This window comes from Schistocerca piceifrons, unplaced genomic scaffold (genome assembly GCF_021461385.2).
Source record: "Schistocerca piceifrons isolate TAMUIC-IGC-003096 unplaced genomic scaffold, iqSchPice1.1 HiC_scaffold_2341, whole genome shotgun sequence".
Lineage (NCBI taxonomy): Eukaryota > Metazoa > Arthropoda > Insecta > Orthoptera > Acrididae > Schistocerca > Schistocerca piceifrons.
Window position 1 is genome coordinate 2,509,218 of NW_025728275.1, and position 19,651 is coordinate 2,528,868.

Here is a 19,651-nt window from a genome sequence, read left to right on the forward strand (position 1 = left end):
GATACTACTCTCTCCTATCCGATGCACTATTCCTTCTTTCCTGCTTCCCTCGCTCCCTCACATTGACGAATTAACACAGAAATAGCGTCGTTATGAAATACTATGGGTTGTATGACACATCGTTATAAATCATGAAATGTTTCTATGGAAACGACAGGATTTTCTTTTGTGTTACCACTATTTCTATCCGAAGCACTTATTCTTCTATACTGCACTCCTGGCGCCCTCACATTGGCGAATTAACACATAAATGGCGTTGCTATGAAATACTTTGGGTTCTATGTCTTCTCCTTCAAAATTGAGTGACGTTTCTATGGAATCGACTGGATCTTCCTTTGGGATACGAGTATCTCCTTTCCGATGCACTATTCCTTCTTTACTGCATCCCTCGCTCCCTCACATTGACGAATTAACACAGAAATTGCGTCGCTATGAAATACTATGGGTTGTATGACATACCCTTCTAAATCATGTAACGTTAGTGTGGAAACAACTGGATTTTCTTTTGGGATGCGACTACCTAATTTCCGATGCACTTATCCATCTTTACTGCACTCCTGGTGCCCTCACTTTGACGAATTAACACAGAAATTGCGTTGCTATGTAATACTATGGGTTCTATGACTTCCCCTTCTAAATCGAGTAACGTTTCTACGGAAACGACAGGATGTTCTTTTGGGATAGGAGTACCTCCTTTCCGATGCACTATTCCTTCTTTACTGCATCCCTCGCTCCCTTACATTGACGAATTAACACATAAATTGCGTCGCTATGAAATACTATGGGTTCAATGACATCTCCTTCTAAATCAAGTAACGTCTGAATGGAAACGACTGGATTTTCTTTTGGGATACGACTATTTCCTTTCCGATTCACTATTCATTCTTTACTGCATCCCTCGCTCCCTCACAATGTCGAACTAAATTGCGTCGCTAAGAAATACTATGGGTTGTATGACATAACCTTCTAAATCGAGTAACGTTTCTATGGAAACGACAGGATTCTCTTTTGGGATACGACTATTTCCTTTCCGATGCACTATTCCTTCTTTGCTGCATCCGTCGCACCCTCACATTGACGAATTAACGCATAAATGGCGTTGCTATGAAATCCTTTGGGTTCTATGTATTTTCCTTCTAGATCGAGTAACGTTTCTATAAAATCAACAGGATCTTCTTTTGGGATACGTGTATCTACTTTCCGATGCTCTATTCCTTCTTTACTGCACTCCTGGCGCCCTCACATTGACGAATTAACACAGAAATTGCGTCGCTATGACATACAATGTGTTCTATGACATCCCCTTCTAAATCGAATAACGTTTCTATGTAAACGACAGAATTTCCATTTGGGGTACGACTATCTCCTTTCCGATGTACTATTCCTTATTTACTGCATCCCTCGCTACCTCACATTTACGAATTAACACAGAAATTGCGTTGCTATGAAATACAATGGGTTCTATGACATCTCCCTCTAAACCGAGTAACGTTTCTATGGAAACGACAGTAATTTCTTTTGGGATGCGAGTAACTATTTTCCGATGCACTACTCATGTTTTACTGCATCCCTCACTTCCTCACGTTGACGAATTAACACAGATACTGCGTCGCTATGAAATACTATGGGTCCAATAAATTCTCCTTCAAAATCGAGTCACGTTTCTATGGAAAGGACAGTATTCTCTTTTGGGATACGACTGTTTCCTTTCCGACTCACTATTCATTCTTTACTACATCCCTCGCTCTCTCACATTGACGAATTAACACAGAAATTGCGTCGGTAAGAAATACTATGGGTTGCATGACATATCCTTCGAAATCGAGTAACGTTTCTATGGAAACGACAGGATTTTCTTTTGGGATACGACTATCTCCTTTCTGATGCACCATTCCATTTTTACTGCATCCCTCGCTCCCTCACATTGACGAATTAACATAGAAATTGCGTCGCTATGAAATACAATGGGTTCTATAACATCTCCTTCTGAATCGAAAAACGTTCCAATGGAAACGACAGGATATTCCTTTGGGATACGACTATTTTCTTTAAGATGCACTATTCCTTGTTTACTGTATCCCTCGCTCCCTCATATTGACGAATTAACACAGAAATTGCGTCGCTATGAAATAGTATGGGTCCAATAAAATCTCCTTCTAAAACGAGTAACGTTTCTATGGAAACGACAGTATTCTCTTTTGGGATACGACTATTTCCTTTCCGATTCACTATTCATTCTTTACTGCATCCCTACTCCCTCACAATGTCGAACTAAATTGCGTCGCTAAGAAATACTATGGGTTGTATGACATATCCTTCTAAATCGAGTAACGTTTCTATGGAAACGACAGGATTCTAGTTTGGGATACGACTAACTCCTTTCCGATGAACTATTCCGTCTTTACTGCATCCCTCGCTCCCTAACACTGACAATTTAACACAGAAAATGCGTCGCTATGTAATACAATGGGTTCTATGACATCTCCCTCTAAACCGAGTAACGTTTCTATGGATACGACAGGTTTTTCTTTTGGGATACTACTATCTCCTATCCGATGCACTATTCCTTCTTTCCTGCATCCCCCGCTCCCTCACATTGACGAATTAACACAGAAATTGCGTCGTTATGAAATACGATGGAAAGTACGACATATCCTTCTAAATCATGTAATGTTTCCATGGAAACGACAGGATTTTCTTTTGGGATACTACTATCTCCTATCAGATGCACTTATCCTTCTTTACTGCACCCCTGGCGCCCTCACATCGACGAATTAACACAGAAACTGCGTCGCTATGAAATACTATGGATTCTATGACATCTCCTAAATCGAGATACATTTCAATGGAGACGACAAGATTTTTATTTCGGATACGACTATCTCGTTTCCGATGCACTATTCCTTCTTTACTGCATCCCGCGCTACCACACATCCACGAATTAACACAGAAATTGCATCGCTATTAAATACTTTGGGTTCTATGACATCCCCTTCTAATTCGAGTAACGTTCCAATGGAAACGACAGGATTTTCTTTTGGGATACGGGTATCTCTTTTCCGATGCACTTTTCCTTCTTTACTGCAACCCTCGCTCCCTAACATTTACGAATTAACTCAGCAATTGCCGCGCTATTAAATAGTATGGGTTCTATGACATCTCCTTCTAAATCGAGTGACGTATCAATGGAAAGGACAGGATTTTCTTTTGGGATATATGTATCATATGTATCTCCTTTGCGATGCACTATTAATTCTTTACAGCATCCCTCACTCCCTCACATGATCGCATTAACACAGAAATTGCGTCGCTATGAAATAGTATGGGTTCCATGACTTCTGCTCTAAATCGTTTAACGTGTCTATGGAAAAGCCATGATTTCCGTTTGGGATAAGACTATCTCCGTTCCGATGCACTATTGCCTCTGCACTGCATCCCTTGCTCCCTCACATTGACGAATTAACACAGAAATTGCGTCGATATGAAATACAACGGGTTGTATGACATCTCCTCTTAAATCGAGCAACGACAGGATTTTCTTTTGGGATACGACTATCTTATTTCCGATGCACTATTCCTTCTTTACTGCATCCCTCGCCCCCTTACATTGACGAATTAACACAGAAATTTCGTCGCTATGAAATACAACGGGTTCTATGACATCTCTTTCTAAATCGAGTAATGTAGCTATGGAAGCCAAAGGATTTTCTCTTGGGATACGACTATCTCCTTTCCGATACACTACCCCTTCTTTACTGCATCCCTCCCTCCCTCACATTGACAATTTAACACAGAAATAGCGTCGCTATGATATACTATGGGTTCTATGACATCTCCCTCTAAACCGATCAACGTTTCTAAGGAAACGACAGGATTTTCTTTTGGGATACGACTATATCCTTTCCGATGCACTATTCATTCTTTACTGCATCATTCGCTCCCTCACATTGACGAATTAACACAGAAATTTCGTCGTTATGAAATACGATGGATTGTATGACATTTCATTCTAAATCGAGTAACGTTTCTATGGAACCGACAGGATTTTCTATTGGGATACGACTATCTCCTGTCCGATGCACTTAATCCTTCTTTACTGCATCCCTCGCTCCCTCACATTGATGAATTAACACAGAAATTGCGTCGCTATGAAATACTATGGGTTGTATGACAACCTTCTAAATCATGTAACGTTACTGTGGAAACGACTGGATTTTCTTTTGGGATGCGACTACCTAATTTCCGATGCACTTATCCATCTTTACTGCACTCCTGGCGCCCTCACATTGACGAATTAACACAGAAATTGCGTTGCTATGTAATACTATGGGTTCTATGAGTTCCCCTTCTAAATGTAGTTACGTTTCAATGGAAACGACAGGATTTTCATTTCGGATACGACCATCTCCTTTCCGATGTACTACTCCTTTTTTACTGCATCCCTCGCTCCCTCACATTGACGAATTAACACAGAAATTGCGTCGCTATGAAATCCTATGGGTTCAATGACATCTCCTTCTAATTCGAGTAACGCTTCAATGGAAACGAAAGGATTTTCTTTTGGGATACGACTATTCCTTGTTTACTGCATCCCTCGCTCCCTCACATTGACGAGTTAACACAGAAATTGCGTCGCTATGAAATACAATGGGTTCAATAAAATCTCCTTCTAAATCGAGTGACGTTTGTATGGAAACGACAGTATTCTCTTGTGGGATACGACTATTTCCTTTCCGATGCGCTATTCGTGCTTTACTGCATCCGTCGCTCCGTCACATTGACGAATTAACACAGAAATTGCGTCGCTAAGAAATACTATGGGTTGTATGACATATCCTTCTAAATCGAGTAAGGTTTCAATGGAAACGAAAGGATTTTATATTGGGATACGACTATCTCCTTTCCGATGCTCTACTCCTTCCTTACTGCATCCTTCGCTCCCTCACACTGACAATTTAACAAAGAAATTGCGTCGCTATGAAATACTATGGCTTCTACGACATCTCCCTCTAAACCGAGTAACGTTTCTATGGATACGACAGTTTTTTCTTTGGGGATACTACTATCTCCTATCCGATGCACTATTCCTTCTTTCCTGCTTCCCTCGCTCCCTCACATTGACGAATTAACACAGAAAATGCGTCGTTATGAAATACTATGGGTTGTATGACACATCGTTCTAAATCTTGTAATATATGGAAACGACAGGATTTTCGTTTGGGATCCTACTATCTCCTATTCGATGCTCTATTCCTTCTTTACTGCACTCTTCGCAAACTCACATTGACGAATTAACACAGAAATTGCGTCGCCATGAAATACTATGGATTCTATGACATGTCCTAAATCTAGTTACGTTTCAATGGAAACGACAGGATTTTCATTTCGGATACGACTATCTCCTTTCCGATGTACTACTGCTTTTTTACTGCATCCCTCGCTCTCTCACATTGACGAATTAGCACAGAAATTGCGTCGCTAAGAAATGGTATGGCTTGTATGACATATCCTTCAAAATCGTGTAACGTTTCTATGGAAACGAAAGGATTTTCTTTTGGGATACGACTATCTCCTTTCCGATGTACTATTCCTTCTTTACTGCATCCCTCGCTCCCTCACATTGACGAATTAACACAGAAATTGCGTCGCTATGAAGTACTATGTGTCCAATAAAGTCTCCTTCTAAATCGAGTAACGTCTCTATGGAAACGACAGTATTCTCTTTTGGGATACGACTATTTCCTTTCCGATTCACTATTCATTCATTACTGCACCCCTCGCTCCCTCACAATGGCGAATTAACACAGAAATTTCGTCGCTAAGCAATACTATGTGTTGTATGACATATCGTTCTAAATCGAGTAACGTTTCTATGGAAACGACAAGATTTTCATTTCGGATACGACTATCTCCTTTCCGATGCACTATTCCTTCTTTACTGCATCCCGCGCTACCACACATTCACGAATTAACACAGAAATTGCGTCGCTATGAAATATTTTGTGTTCTATGACATCCCCTTCTAATTCGAGTAACATTTCTATGAAAACGACAGGATTCTCTTTTGGGATACGAGTACCTCCTTTCCGATGCACTATTCCTTCTTTACTGCATTGCTCGCTCCCACAAGTTGGCGAATTAACACATAAATTGCGTCGCTATGACATACAATGTGTTCTATGACATCTCCTTATAAGTCGATTAACGTTTCTATGGAAACGACAGGATTTTCTTTTGGGATACGACTGTCTCCTTTCCGATGCACTATTCCTTCTTTACTGCATCCCTCGCTCCCTCACATTGACGAATTAACAAAGAAATAGCGTCGCTATGTAATACTATGGGTTCTACGACTTCTCTTTCTAAATCGAGTAACGTATCTATGGAAACGACAGGGTTTTCTTTTGGGATACGACTATCTCCTTTCCGATGTTCTATTCCTTTTTTACTGCATCCCTCTCACCCCCACATTGACGAATTAACACAGAAATTGCGTCGCTATGAAGTACTATGTGTCCAATAAAGTCTCCTTCAAAATCGAGTAACGTTTCTATGGAAACGACAGTATTCTCTTTTGGGATACGACTATTTCCTTTCCGATTCACTATTCATTCATTACTGCATCCCTCGCTCCCTCACAATGGCGAATTAACACAGAAATTGCGTCGCTAAGAAATACTATGTGTTGTATGACATATCCTTCTAAATCGAGTAACGTTTCTATGGAAACGACAGTATTTTAGTTTGGGATACGCCTAACTCCTTTCCGATGCACTATTCCGTCTTTACTGCATCCCTCGCTCCCTCACATTGACGAATTAACATAGAAATTGCGTCGCTATGAAATACTATGTGTTCTATAACATCTCCTTCTACATCGAGAAATGTTCCAATAGAAACGACAGGATTTTCTTTTGGGATACGACTATTTTCTTTAAGATGCACTATTCCTTGTTTACTGTATCCCCCGCTCTTTCACATTCACGAATTAACACAGAAATTGCGTCGCTATGAAATACTTTGGGTTCTATGACATCCCCTTCTAATTCGAGTAACGTTTCTAAGGAAACTACAGGATTTTCTTTTGGGATACAACTATCTCCTTTCCTGTGCACTATTCCTTCTTCACTGCATCCCTTGCTCCCTCACATTGACGAATTAACACAGAATTTGCGTCGCTATGACATACTTTGTGTTCTATGACATCTCTTTCTAATTCGAGGAACGTTTCTATGGAAACGACCGCTTTTTTCTTTTGGGATACGAGTGTCTCCATTCCGATGCACTATAAATTTTTTACTGCATCCCTCACTCCCTCACATAGACGACATAACACAGAGATTGAGGGGCTATAAAATACTAGGGGTTCTATAACTTCCCCTTCTAAATCGAATTACGATTCTATGGAAACGACAGGATTTTCTTTTGAGATACGAGTATCTGCTTTCCTATGCACTATTCCTTCTTTACTGCATCCCTCGCCCCTCACATTGACGAATTTACACAGAAATTGCGTCGCTATGAAATACCGTGTGTTCTATGACATCTCCTTCTAAATCGTGTGACGTTACTATGGAAACGACAGGAATTTCTTTTGGGTTAAGACTATCTCCTTTCCGATGCCTTATTCCTTCTTTACCGCACCCCACGCTCCCTCACATTGACGAATAAAAACAGAATTTGCGTCGCTATGAATTACTATGGGTTCTATGATATTTTCTAATTCGAGTAACGTTTCTACGGAAACTACAGAATTTTTTTTTGGGACACGACTATCTCCTTTCCGATGCACTATTCCTTCATTACTGCAACCCTCGCTACCTCACATTGACCAATTAACACAGAAATTGCGTCGCTATGAAATACTATGGGTTCTATGACATCTCCTAGTAAATCGAGAAACGTTTCTATGGCATCGACAGGATTTTCTTTTGGGATACGACTATCTCATTTCCGATGCACTTATCTTCCTTTACTGCACTCCTCGCGCCCTCACATTGACGAATTAACACAGAAATAGCGTCGCTATGAAATACTATGGGTTCTATGACATCTTCTAAATCGAGTAACGTTTCTATGGAAACGACAGGATTTTCTTTTGGGATACGACTATCTCCTTTCCTATGCACTACTCCTTCTTCACTGCATCCCTTGCTCTCTCACATTGACAAATTAACACAGAAATTGCGTCGCTATGAAATACTTTGTGTTCTATGACATCTCCTTCTACACTCCTGGAAATTGAAATAAGAACACCGTGAATTCATTGTCCCAGGAAGGGGAAACTTTATTGACACATTCCTGGGGCCAGATACATACATCACATGATCACACTGACAGAACCACAGGCACATAGACACAGGCAACAGAGCATGCACAATGTCGGCACTAGTACAGTGTATATCCACCTTTCGCAGCAATGCAGGCTGCTATTCTCCCATGGAGACGTTCGTAGAGATGCTGGATGTAGTCCTGCGGAACGGCTTGCCATGCCATTTCCACCTGGCGCCTCAGTTGGACCAGCGTTCGTGCTGGACGTGCAGACCGCGTGAGACGACGCTTCATCCAGTCCCAAACATGCTCAATGGGGGCAGATCTGGAGATCTTGCTGGCCAGGGTAGTTGACTTACACCTTCTAGAGCACGTTGGGTGGCACGGGATACATGCGGACGTGCATTGTCCTGTTGGAACAGCAAGTTCCCTTGCCGGTCTATAAATGGTAGAACGATGGGTTCGATGACGGTTTGGATTTACCGTGCACTATTCAGTGTCCCCTCGACGATCACCAGTGGGATACGTCCAGTGTAGGAGATCGCTCCCCACACCATGATGCCGCATGTTGGCCCTGTATGCCTCGGTCGTATGCAGTCCTGATTGTGGCGCTCACCTGCACGGCGCCAAACACGCATACGACCATCATTGGCACCAAGGCAGAAGCGACTCTCATCGCTGAAGACGACACGTCTCCATTCGTCCCTCCATTCACGCCTGTCGCGACACCACTGGAGGCGGGCTGCACGATGTTGGGGCGTGAGCGGAAGACGGCCTAACGGTGTGCGGGACCGTAGCCCAGCTTCATGGAGACGGTTGCGAATGGTCCTCGCCGATACCCCAGGAGCAACAGTGTCCCTAATTTGCTGGGAAGTGGCGGTGCGGTCCCCTACGGCACTGCATAGGATCCTACGGTCTTGGCGTGCATCCGTGCGTCGCTGCGGTCCGGTTCAGGTCGACGGGCACGTGCACCTTCCGCCGACCACTGGCGACAACATCGATGTACTGTGGAGACCTCACGCCCCACGTGTTGAGCAATTCGGCGGTACGTCCACCCGGCCTCCCGCATGCCCGCTATACGCCCTCGCTCAAAGTCCGTCAACTGCTTATACGGTTCACGTCCACGCTGTTGCGGCATGCTACCAGTGTTATAGACTGCGATGGAGATCCGTATGCCACGGCAAACTGGCTGACACTGACGGCGGCGGTGCACAAATGCTGCGCAGCTAGCGCCATTCGACGGCCAACACCGCAGTTCCTGGTGTGTCCGCTGTGCCGTGCGTGTGATCATTGCTTGTACAGCCCTCTCGCAGTGTCCGGAGCAAGTATGGTGGGTCTGACACACCGGTGTCAATGTGTTCTTTTTTCCATTTCCAGGAGTGTATATTGAGTATCGTTTCTATGGAAAAGACAGGATTTTCTTTTGGGATACGAGTGTCTCCTTTCCGATGCACTACTCTTTCTTTACTGCATCCCTCGCTTCCTCACATTGACGAAATAACACAGAAATTGTGTCGCTATGAAATACTATTGGTTCTATGACTTCGCCTTTAAAATCGAGTAACGTTTCTATGGAAACGACAGGATATTCTTTTGAGATATGACTATCACCTTTCCGATACACTATTCTTTCATTACTGAATTCCTCGCTCAATCACATTGACGAATTAACTCAGAAACTGCGTCGCTATGAAATACTGTGGGTTCTATGACTTCTCCTTCTAAATCGAGTAGCGTTTCTATGAAAACTACAGTAATTTCTTTTGGGATTCGAGTATCTCCTTTCCGATGCACTAATCCTTCATTACTGTGTCCCTCGCTCCCTCACTTTGACGAATTAACACAGATATTGCGTCGCTATGAAATAGTATGGGTTCTATGACATCTCCTTCTTAATCGAGTACCGTTTCTATGGATACGACAGGATTTTCTTTTGGGATACGACTGTTTCCTATCCGAAGCACTATTCCTTCTTTACAGCATCCCTCGCTCCCTCACATTGACGAAATAACACAGAAATTGCGTCGCTATGAAATACTATGGGTTGTGTGACATCTACCTCTAAATCGAGTAACGTTTTTATGGAAACGACAGGATTTTCTTTTGGGATACGACTATCTCCTTCCCGATGCACTATCCCATCTTAACTGCATTACTCGCTCCCTCATATTGAGGAATTAACACAGAAATCGCGTCGCTATGAAACACTATGGGTTCAATGACATCTCCTTCAAATTCGAGTAACGTAACTATGGAAACAACAGAATTTTCTTTTGGGATACGAGTATCTCCTTTCCGATGCACTAATCCTTCATTGCTGCACTCCTGGCGCCCTCACATTGACGAATTAACACAGAAATTGCGCCGCTATGAAGTACACCGGGTTCTTTGACATCTCCTTCTAAATCGAGTAACGTGTCTATGGAAACGACAGGGTTTATCTTTTGGGATACGAGTATCTCCTTTCCGGTGCACTATTCCGCCTTTACTGCATCCCTCGCTCCCTCACATTGACGAATTAAAACAAAAATTTCGCCGCTATGAAATACTGTGGGTTATATGACATCTTCTAAATCGAGTAACGTTTCTATGGAAACGACTGGATTTGCTTTTGTTTTACGTGTATCTCCTATGCGATACGCTATTCCATCCTTACTGCAAACCTCGCTCCCTCACATTGACGAAATAACACAGAAATTGCGGCGATATGAAATACAAAGGGTTGTATGACATCTGCTTCTAAATCGAGTAACGTTTCTATAGAAACGACAGGATTTTCTTATGGGATACGACTGTCTCCTTTCCGATGCACTATTCCTTCTTTACTGCAACCCTCGCTCCCTCACATTGAAGAATTTACACAGAAATTGCGTCGCTATGAAATACAATAGGTTCTATAACATCTCCTTCTAAATCAAATAACGTTTCTATGGAGACGACAGGATTTTCTTTTGGGATACGAGTATCTCCTTTCCGATGCACTATTCCTTCTTTACTGCAATCCTCGCTCCGTCACATAGACGAATTAACTCAGAAATTGCGTCGCTATGAAATACCATGTGTTCTATGACATCTCCTTCTAAATCGAGTAACGATTCTATGGGCACGACAGGATTTTCTTTTGGGATACAACTATCTCCATTCCGATGCACTATTCCCACTTCACTGCATCCCTCGCTCCCCCACATTGACGAATTAACACAGAAATTGCGGCGCTATGAAATACTATGTGTTCTATGACATCTCCTTCTATATCGAGTACCGTTTCTATGGAAACGGCAGGATTTTCTTTTGGGATACGACTAACTCCATTCCGATGCACTATTCCTTCTTTACTGCATCCCTCGCTCCCTCACATAGACGAATTAACACAGATATTGCGTCGCCAAGAAATACTATAGGTTCTATGACTTCTCCTTCTAAATCGAGACACGTTTCTATGGAAACTACAGGATTTTCTTTTGAGATACGACTATCTAACTCCCGATGCACTATTTCTGCTTTACTGCATCTCTCGCTCCCTCGCATTGCAAATTAACTCAGAAATAGCGTAGTTATGAAATTCTATGGGTTCTATGACTTCTCTTTCTAAATCGAGTAAGGTTTCTAAGGAAACGACAGTATTTTCTTTTTAGATTCGAGTACCTCCTTTCCGATGCACTATTCCTTCATTACTGCGTCCCTCGCTCCCTCACATTGACGAATTAACACAGAAATAGCATCATTATGAAATACTATGGGTTCTGTGACATCTCCTTCTAAATCGAGTAACGATTCTATGGAATTGACAGGATTTTCGATTGGGATACGACTATCTCCTTTTGAATGAACTATTCCTTCTTTACTGCATCCCCCGCTCACACACATTGACGAATTAACACTGAAATTGCGTGGCTATGAAATATTATGTGTTCTAAGACATCTTCTTCTAAATCGAGTAACGTTTCTATGTAAACAGGTTTGTCTTTTGGGATACTACTATCTCTTTTCCGATACTCTATTCCTTCTTTGCTGCATCCCTCGCTCCCTCACATTGTCGAATTAACACAGAAATTGCGTCGCTACGAAATACTATGGGTTCTATGACATCTCCATCTAAATCGAGCAACGTTTCTATGGAAACGACAGAGATTTCTTTTGGGATACGAGTATCTACTTTCCGAAGCACTACTCCATCTTTACTGCATCCCTCGCCCCCCCACATTGACGAATTAACACAGAATTTGCGGCGCTATGAAATTCTATGGGTTCTATGACATCTCCACCTAAATCGAGTAACGTTTCTGTGGAAACGGCAGTATATTCTTTCGGGATACGAGTATATCCTTTCCGAAGCACAGTTAATTCCTTACTGCATCCCTCACTCCCTCACATTGACGACTTAACACAGAAATTGCGGGGCTATGACATACTATGGGTTCTAAGACTTCTTGTTCTGAATCGAATATCGTATCTATGGCAACGACAGGATTTTCATGTGGGATAGGAGTATCTCCTTTCCGATTCACTATTCCTTCTTTATTGCATCCCTCGCTCCCTCACACTGGCGAATTAACACAGAAATTGCGGCGCTATGAAATACAATGGGTTCTATGACATCTCCTTCTAAATCGAGCAACGTTTCTATGGAAACGACAGAGATATCTTTTGGGATACGAGTATCACCTTTCCGATGCTCTATTCCATCTTTACTGCATCTCTCGCTCCCTCACATGGACGAATTAACACAGAAATTGCGTCGCTATGAAATACTATGGGTTCTATGACTTCTCCTTCTAAATCAAGTAACCTTTCTATGGACACGACAGTATTTTCTTTTGGGATTCGTGTTTCTCCTTTCCGATGCACTATTCGTTCATTACTGCGTCCCTCGCTCCCTCACTTTGACGAATTAACACAGAAGTTAAGGGGCTATGAAATACTATGGGTTCTATGACATCTCCTTCCATATGGAGTATCGTTTCAATGGAAAGGACAGTATTTTCTTTAATGATTCGGGTATCTCCTATGCGATACACTATTTCTTCCTTACTGCAAACCTCGCTCCCTCACAATGACGAAATAACACAGAAATTGCGGCGCTATGAAATACAAAGGGTTGTATGACATCTGCATCTAAATCGAGTAACGTTTCTATAGAAACGACAGGATTTCCTTATGGGAAACGACTGTCTCTTTTCCGATGCACTATTCCTTCTCTACTGCATACCTCGCTCCCTCACATTGACGAATTAACATAAAAATTGCGTCGCTATGAAATACTATGTGTTCTATGACATCTTCTAAATCGAGTAACGTTTCTATGGAAACGACAGGATTTTCTTTGGCGATACGACTATCTCCTTTCCAATGCACTATTCCTTATTTACTGCATCCCTCAGAAATAGTGTCATTATGAAATACTATGGGTTCTGTGACATCTCCTTCTTAATCGAGTAACGAATCTATGGAATCGACGGGACTTTCGTTTGGGATATGACTATCTCCTTTCCAATGATCTATTCTTTCTTTACTGCATCCCGCGCTCACACACATTGACGAATTAAGACTGAAATTGCGTGGCTATGAAAAACTATGTGTTGTAAGACATCTCCTTCTAAATCGAGTAACGTTTCTATGTAAACATGTTTTTCTTTTGGGATACGACTATCTCTCTTCCGATGCTCTACTTCTTCTTTACCGCATCCCTCGCTCCTTCACATTGACGAATTAACACAGAAATTGCGGCGCTATGAAATTCTATGGGTTCTGTGACATCTCCACCTAAATCGAGTAACGTTTCTGTAGAAACGGCAGTATATTCTTTCGGGATACGAGTATCTCCTTTCCGATGCACAATTAATTCCTTACTGCATCCCTCACTCCCTCTCATTGACGACTTAACACAGAATTTGCGGGGCTATGAAATACTATGGGTTCTTTGACCTCTCGTACTGAATCGAATATCGTATCTATGGAAACGACAGGATTTTCATTTGGGATACGAGTATCTCCTTTCCGATGCAATATTCCTTCTTTACTGCATCCGTCGCTCCCTCACATTGACGAATTAACACAGAAATTGCGTCGCTATGAAATTCTATGGGCTCCATGTCATCACCTTCTACATCGAGTAACGTTTCTAATGAAACGACAGGATTTTCTTTTGGGATTCGACTATCTAATTTCCGATGCACTTTCCTGCTTTACTGCATCCCTCGCTCCCTCACATTGACGAATTAACACAGAAATAGCGTAGTTATGAAATACTATGTGTTCTATGACTTTTTATTCTGAATCGAATGACGTTTCTATGGAAACAACTGGATTTTCTTTTGGGATACGAGTATCTCCTTTCCGATGCACAATTTCTTCTTTACTGCATCCCACGCTCCCCCAAATTGACGAATTAAAACAGAAATTGCGTCGCTATGAAATTCTATGTGATCTATGTAATCTCCTTCTAAACCGAGTAACGTATCTATGGAAACGACAGGATTTACTTTTGGGATACGAGTATCTCCTTTCCGATGCACAATTCCTTCTTTACTGCATCCCTCGGTCCCCCACACTGACAAATTAACACAGGAATGGCGTCGGTAAGAAATACTATGGGTTCTATGACATCTCCTAAATAGAGTAACGTTTCTATGGAAACGACAGGATTTTCTTTTGGGATACGACTATCTCCTTTCCGAGGCACTATTAATTTTTTACTGCATTCCCCACTCCCACACATTGACGAATTACACAAGAATTGCGTCGGTATGAAATACTATGGGTGCTATGACATCTTCTAAATCGACTAACGTTTCTATGGAAACGACAGGAGTTTCTTTTGGGATACGAGTATCTCCTTTCCGATGCACCATTCCCTCTTTACTGCATCCCTCGCTCTCCCTCATTGACGATTTAACGCAGAAATTGCGGCGCTATGAACTTCTATGGGTTCTATGACATCTTCATCTAAATCGAGTAATGTTACAATGGAAACGGCAGGATTTACTTTTGGGATACGAGTATCTCCATTCCGATGCACTATTAATGCTTTACTTCATCCCTCTCACCCTCACATTGACGACTTAACACAGAAATTGCGTCGACATGAAATACTACGGGTTCTATAACTCCTCCTTCTTTATCGAGTAACGTTTCTATGGAAACTACAGGATTTTCTTTTGGGATACGACTATCTCCGTTCCGATGCAGTATTCCTTCTTTACTGCATCAATGAATAGCTCACTTTGACGAATTAAAACAGAAATTGGATGGGGGGGGGGCTATGAAATACTATGGGTTCTGTGACATCACCTTCTAAATCGAGTAACGTTTCTATGGAAACTACAGGATTTTCTTTTTAGATACGACTATCTCCTTTCCGATGCACTATTCCATCCCCACTACATCCCTCGCTTCCTCACATTCACGAATTAACACAGAAATTGCGTCGCTGTGAAATACTATGGGTTCTGTGACAACTTCTAAATGGAGTATCGTTTCTATGGAAACGACAGTATTTTCTTTTGGGATTAGAGTATCTCCTGTCCGATGCACTATTCCTTCTTTACTGAAACCGTGGCTCCCTCACATTGACGAAGTAACAAGAAATTGCGTCGCTATGAAATACTATGGGTTCTATGACCTCTCCTTCTAAATCGAGTAACGTCTCCATTTAAACTACAGGATTTTCTTTTTAGATACGACTATCTCCTTTCCGATGCACTATTCCATCCTCACTACATCCCTCGCTTCCTCACATTCACGAATTAACAAAGATATTGCGTCGCAATTCAATACTATGTGTTCTATGACATCTCCTCCTAAATGGAGTAACGTTTCAATGGAAACAGGACGTTCATTTGGGAAACGACTATCTCCTTTCCGATGCTCCTGCATCCCTCGCTCCCACACATTTGCGAATTAACACTGGATTTGCGTCGCTATGTAGTACTATGGTTTCTATGACATCTCCTTCTAAATCGAGTAACGTTTCTATGGAAACGACCGGATTATCTTTTGGGAAACGAGTATCTCCTTTCCGATGCACTATTCCACCTTTACTGCATCCCTCGCTCCCTCACATTGACGACTTCACACAGAAATTGCGGGGCTATGAAATACTATGGGTTCTATGACTTCTCCTACTAAATCGAAAACGTTCCTATGGAAACGACTGGATTTTCTTATGGAATACGAGTATATCCATTCCGATGCAATATTCCTTCTTTACTGCATCCCTCGCTCGCCCACATTGACGAATCTACACAAAAATTGCGTCGCTATGATATACAATGGATTCTATGACATCTCCTTCTAAATCGAGTAACGTTTCAATGGAAACGAAAGGATTTTCTTTTGGGATACGACTTTCTCCTTTGCCGATGCACTATTCCTTCTTTACTGCATCCCTCGCTTCCTCACATTTACGAATTAACACAGAAATAGCGTCGCTATGAAATACTAAGGGTTCTATGACATCTCCTTCTAAATCGTGTCACGTATCTATGGAAACGACAGGATTATCATTTGGGATAAGAGTGTCTCGTTTCCGATGCACTATTCCTTCTTAACTGCATCCCTCGCTCCCTCACATTTCCGAATTAACACAGAAATTGGGTGGCTATGAAATTCTATGGGATCCATGACATCACCATCTAAATAGAGGAACGTTTCTATGGAAACGACAGGATTTTCTTTTGGGATACGACTATCTCCTTTCCGATGCACTATACCTTCTTTACTGCATCCCTCTTTCCCTCACATTAACGAATAAACACAGAAATTGCGTCGCCATGAAATACTATGGGTTGTATGACCTCTCCTTCTAAATCGATTAACATTTCTATGGAAACGACAGGATTTCCTATTCGGATACTACTATCTCCTTTCCGATGCACTGTTATTTCCTTACTGCATGCCCCACTCCCTCACATTGACGAATTAACACAGGAATTGCGTCGCTATGAAACACTATGGGTTCTATGACATCTCCATCTAATTCGAGTAACGTTTTTATGGAAACGACAGGATTTTCTTTTGGGATTCGAGTATCTCCTTCACGATGCACTATTCCTCCTTTACTGCATCCCTCGCTCCCTCACATTGACGAATTAACACAGAAATTTAGTGGCTATGAAATACTATTTGTTCTATGACATCTCCTTCTAAATCGAGTCACGTTTCTATGGAAATGGCGAGATTTTCTTTTGGGATACGAGTATCTCCTTTTCGATGCACTGTTCCATCCTTACTGTATCCCTCGCTCCCTCACATAGCCGAATCTACACAGATATTTCATCGCTATTAATTACAATGGTTTCAATGACATTTCCTTCAAAATCGAATAACGTTTCAATGGAGACGAAAGGATTTTCTTTTGAGATACGGCTACCTCCTTTCCGATGCACTATTCCATCTTTACTGCATCCCTCGCTTCCTCTCATTGACGAATTAACACAGAAATTGCGTCGCTATGAAATACTATGTGTTCTATGACTGCTCCTTCTAATTCGAGTAACGTTTCTATGGAATCGACAGTATTTTCTTTTGGGATTCGAGTATCTCCTTTGCAATGCACTATTCCTTTTTTACAGCATCCCTCGCCCGCTTACATTGACGAATTAACACAGAAAAAGCGTCGCTTTTAAATACAATGGGTTCTATGACTTCACCTTCTAAATCGAGTAACGGTTCTATGGAAACGACAGGATATTATTTTGGGATACGACTATCTCCTTTCCGATGCACTATTCTTTCTTTACTGCATTCCTCGCGTCCTCAGATTGACGAACTAACTCAGAAATTGCGTCGCTATGAAATACTATGGGTTCTATGACCATTCCTTCTAAATCGAGTAACGTATCTATGGAAACGACAGGATTTTCTTTTGGGATACGACTATCTCCTTTCCGATGCACTACTCCTTCTTTACTGCATCCCCCGCTAACTCACATTGACGAATTTACACAGAAATTGCGTCGCTATGAAATACTATGTGTTCGATGACTTCTCGTACTAAATGAAGTATAGTTTCTATGGAAACGACAGGATTATCTTTTGGGATACGACTATCTCCTTCTGATGCACCATTCCTTCTTTACTGCATTCCTCGCGTCTCCACATTGACGAATTAACACAGAAATTGCATCGATATGAAATACTATGGGTTCTAAGACCTTGCCTTCTACATGGATTAACATTTCTATTGAAACGACAGGATTTCCTTTTGGGATACGACTATCAACTTTCCAATGCACTATTCCTTCATTACTGCATCCCTCGCTCCCTCATATGGACGAATAAACACAGGAAATGCGTCGCTATATAATACTATGGGTTCTATGACATCACCTTGTAAATCGAGTAACGTTTCTATGCAAGCAAAAGGATTTTCTTTTTGGATACGACTATCTCCTTTCCGATTCACTATTCCATCTTTACTGCACTCCTCGCGCCCTCACATCGACGAATTAACACAGAAATTTCGTCGCTATGAAATACTATGAGTTCTATGACATCTTCTAAATCGACTAACGTTTCTATGGAAACGACAGGATGTTCTTTTGGGATACGAGTATCTCCTTTCCGATGCACTATTGATTCTTTACTGCATAACTCACTCCCTTACTTTGACGGCATAAAACAGAAACTGAGTGGCTATAAAATACTATGTGTTCAATGGCTTCTCCATCTAAATCGAGTAACGTTTTTATGAAAACGACAGGATATTCTTTGGGATACGAGTTTCTTTTTTCCGATGCACAATTCCTTCTTTACTGCATCCCTCGCTCCCTCACATTGACGAAATAACACAGGAATTGCGTCAGTATGAAATACTATGGGTTCTATGACATTTCCTTCTAAATCGAGAAACGTTTCTATGGAGACGACAGTATTATCTTTTGGGATACAAGTGTCTCCTTTCCGATGCACTATTCCTTCTTTACAGCATCCCTCGCTCCCTCACATTGACGAATAAACACAGGAATTGCGTCGCTATCAAATAATATCGGTTCTATGACATCACTTTGTAAATCGAGTTACGTTTCTATAAAAACGAAAGGATTTTCTTTTTGGATACGACTATCTCTTTTCCGATGCACTATTCCATCTTTACTGCACTCCTCGCGCCCTCACATCGACGAATTAACACAGAAATTTCGTCGCTATGAAATACTATGGGTTCTATGACAGCTTCTAAATCGAGTAACGTTTCTATGGAAACGACAGGATTTTCTTATGGGATACGAGTATCTCCTTTCCGATGGTCTATTAAATCTTTATTGCATCCCTCACTCCCTCACATTGACGACTTAACACAGAAATTGCAGGGCTATGAAATACTATGGGTTCTATGACTTCTCCTTCTGGAACGAATATTGTTTCTATGGAAACGACAGGA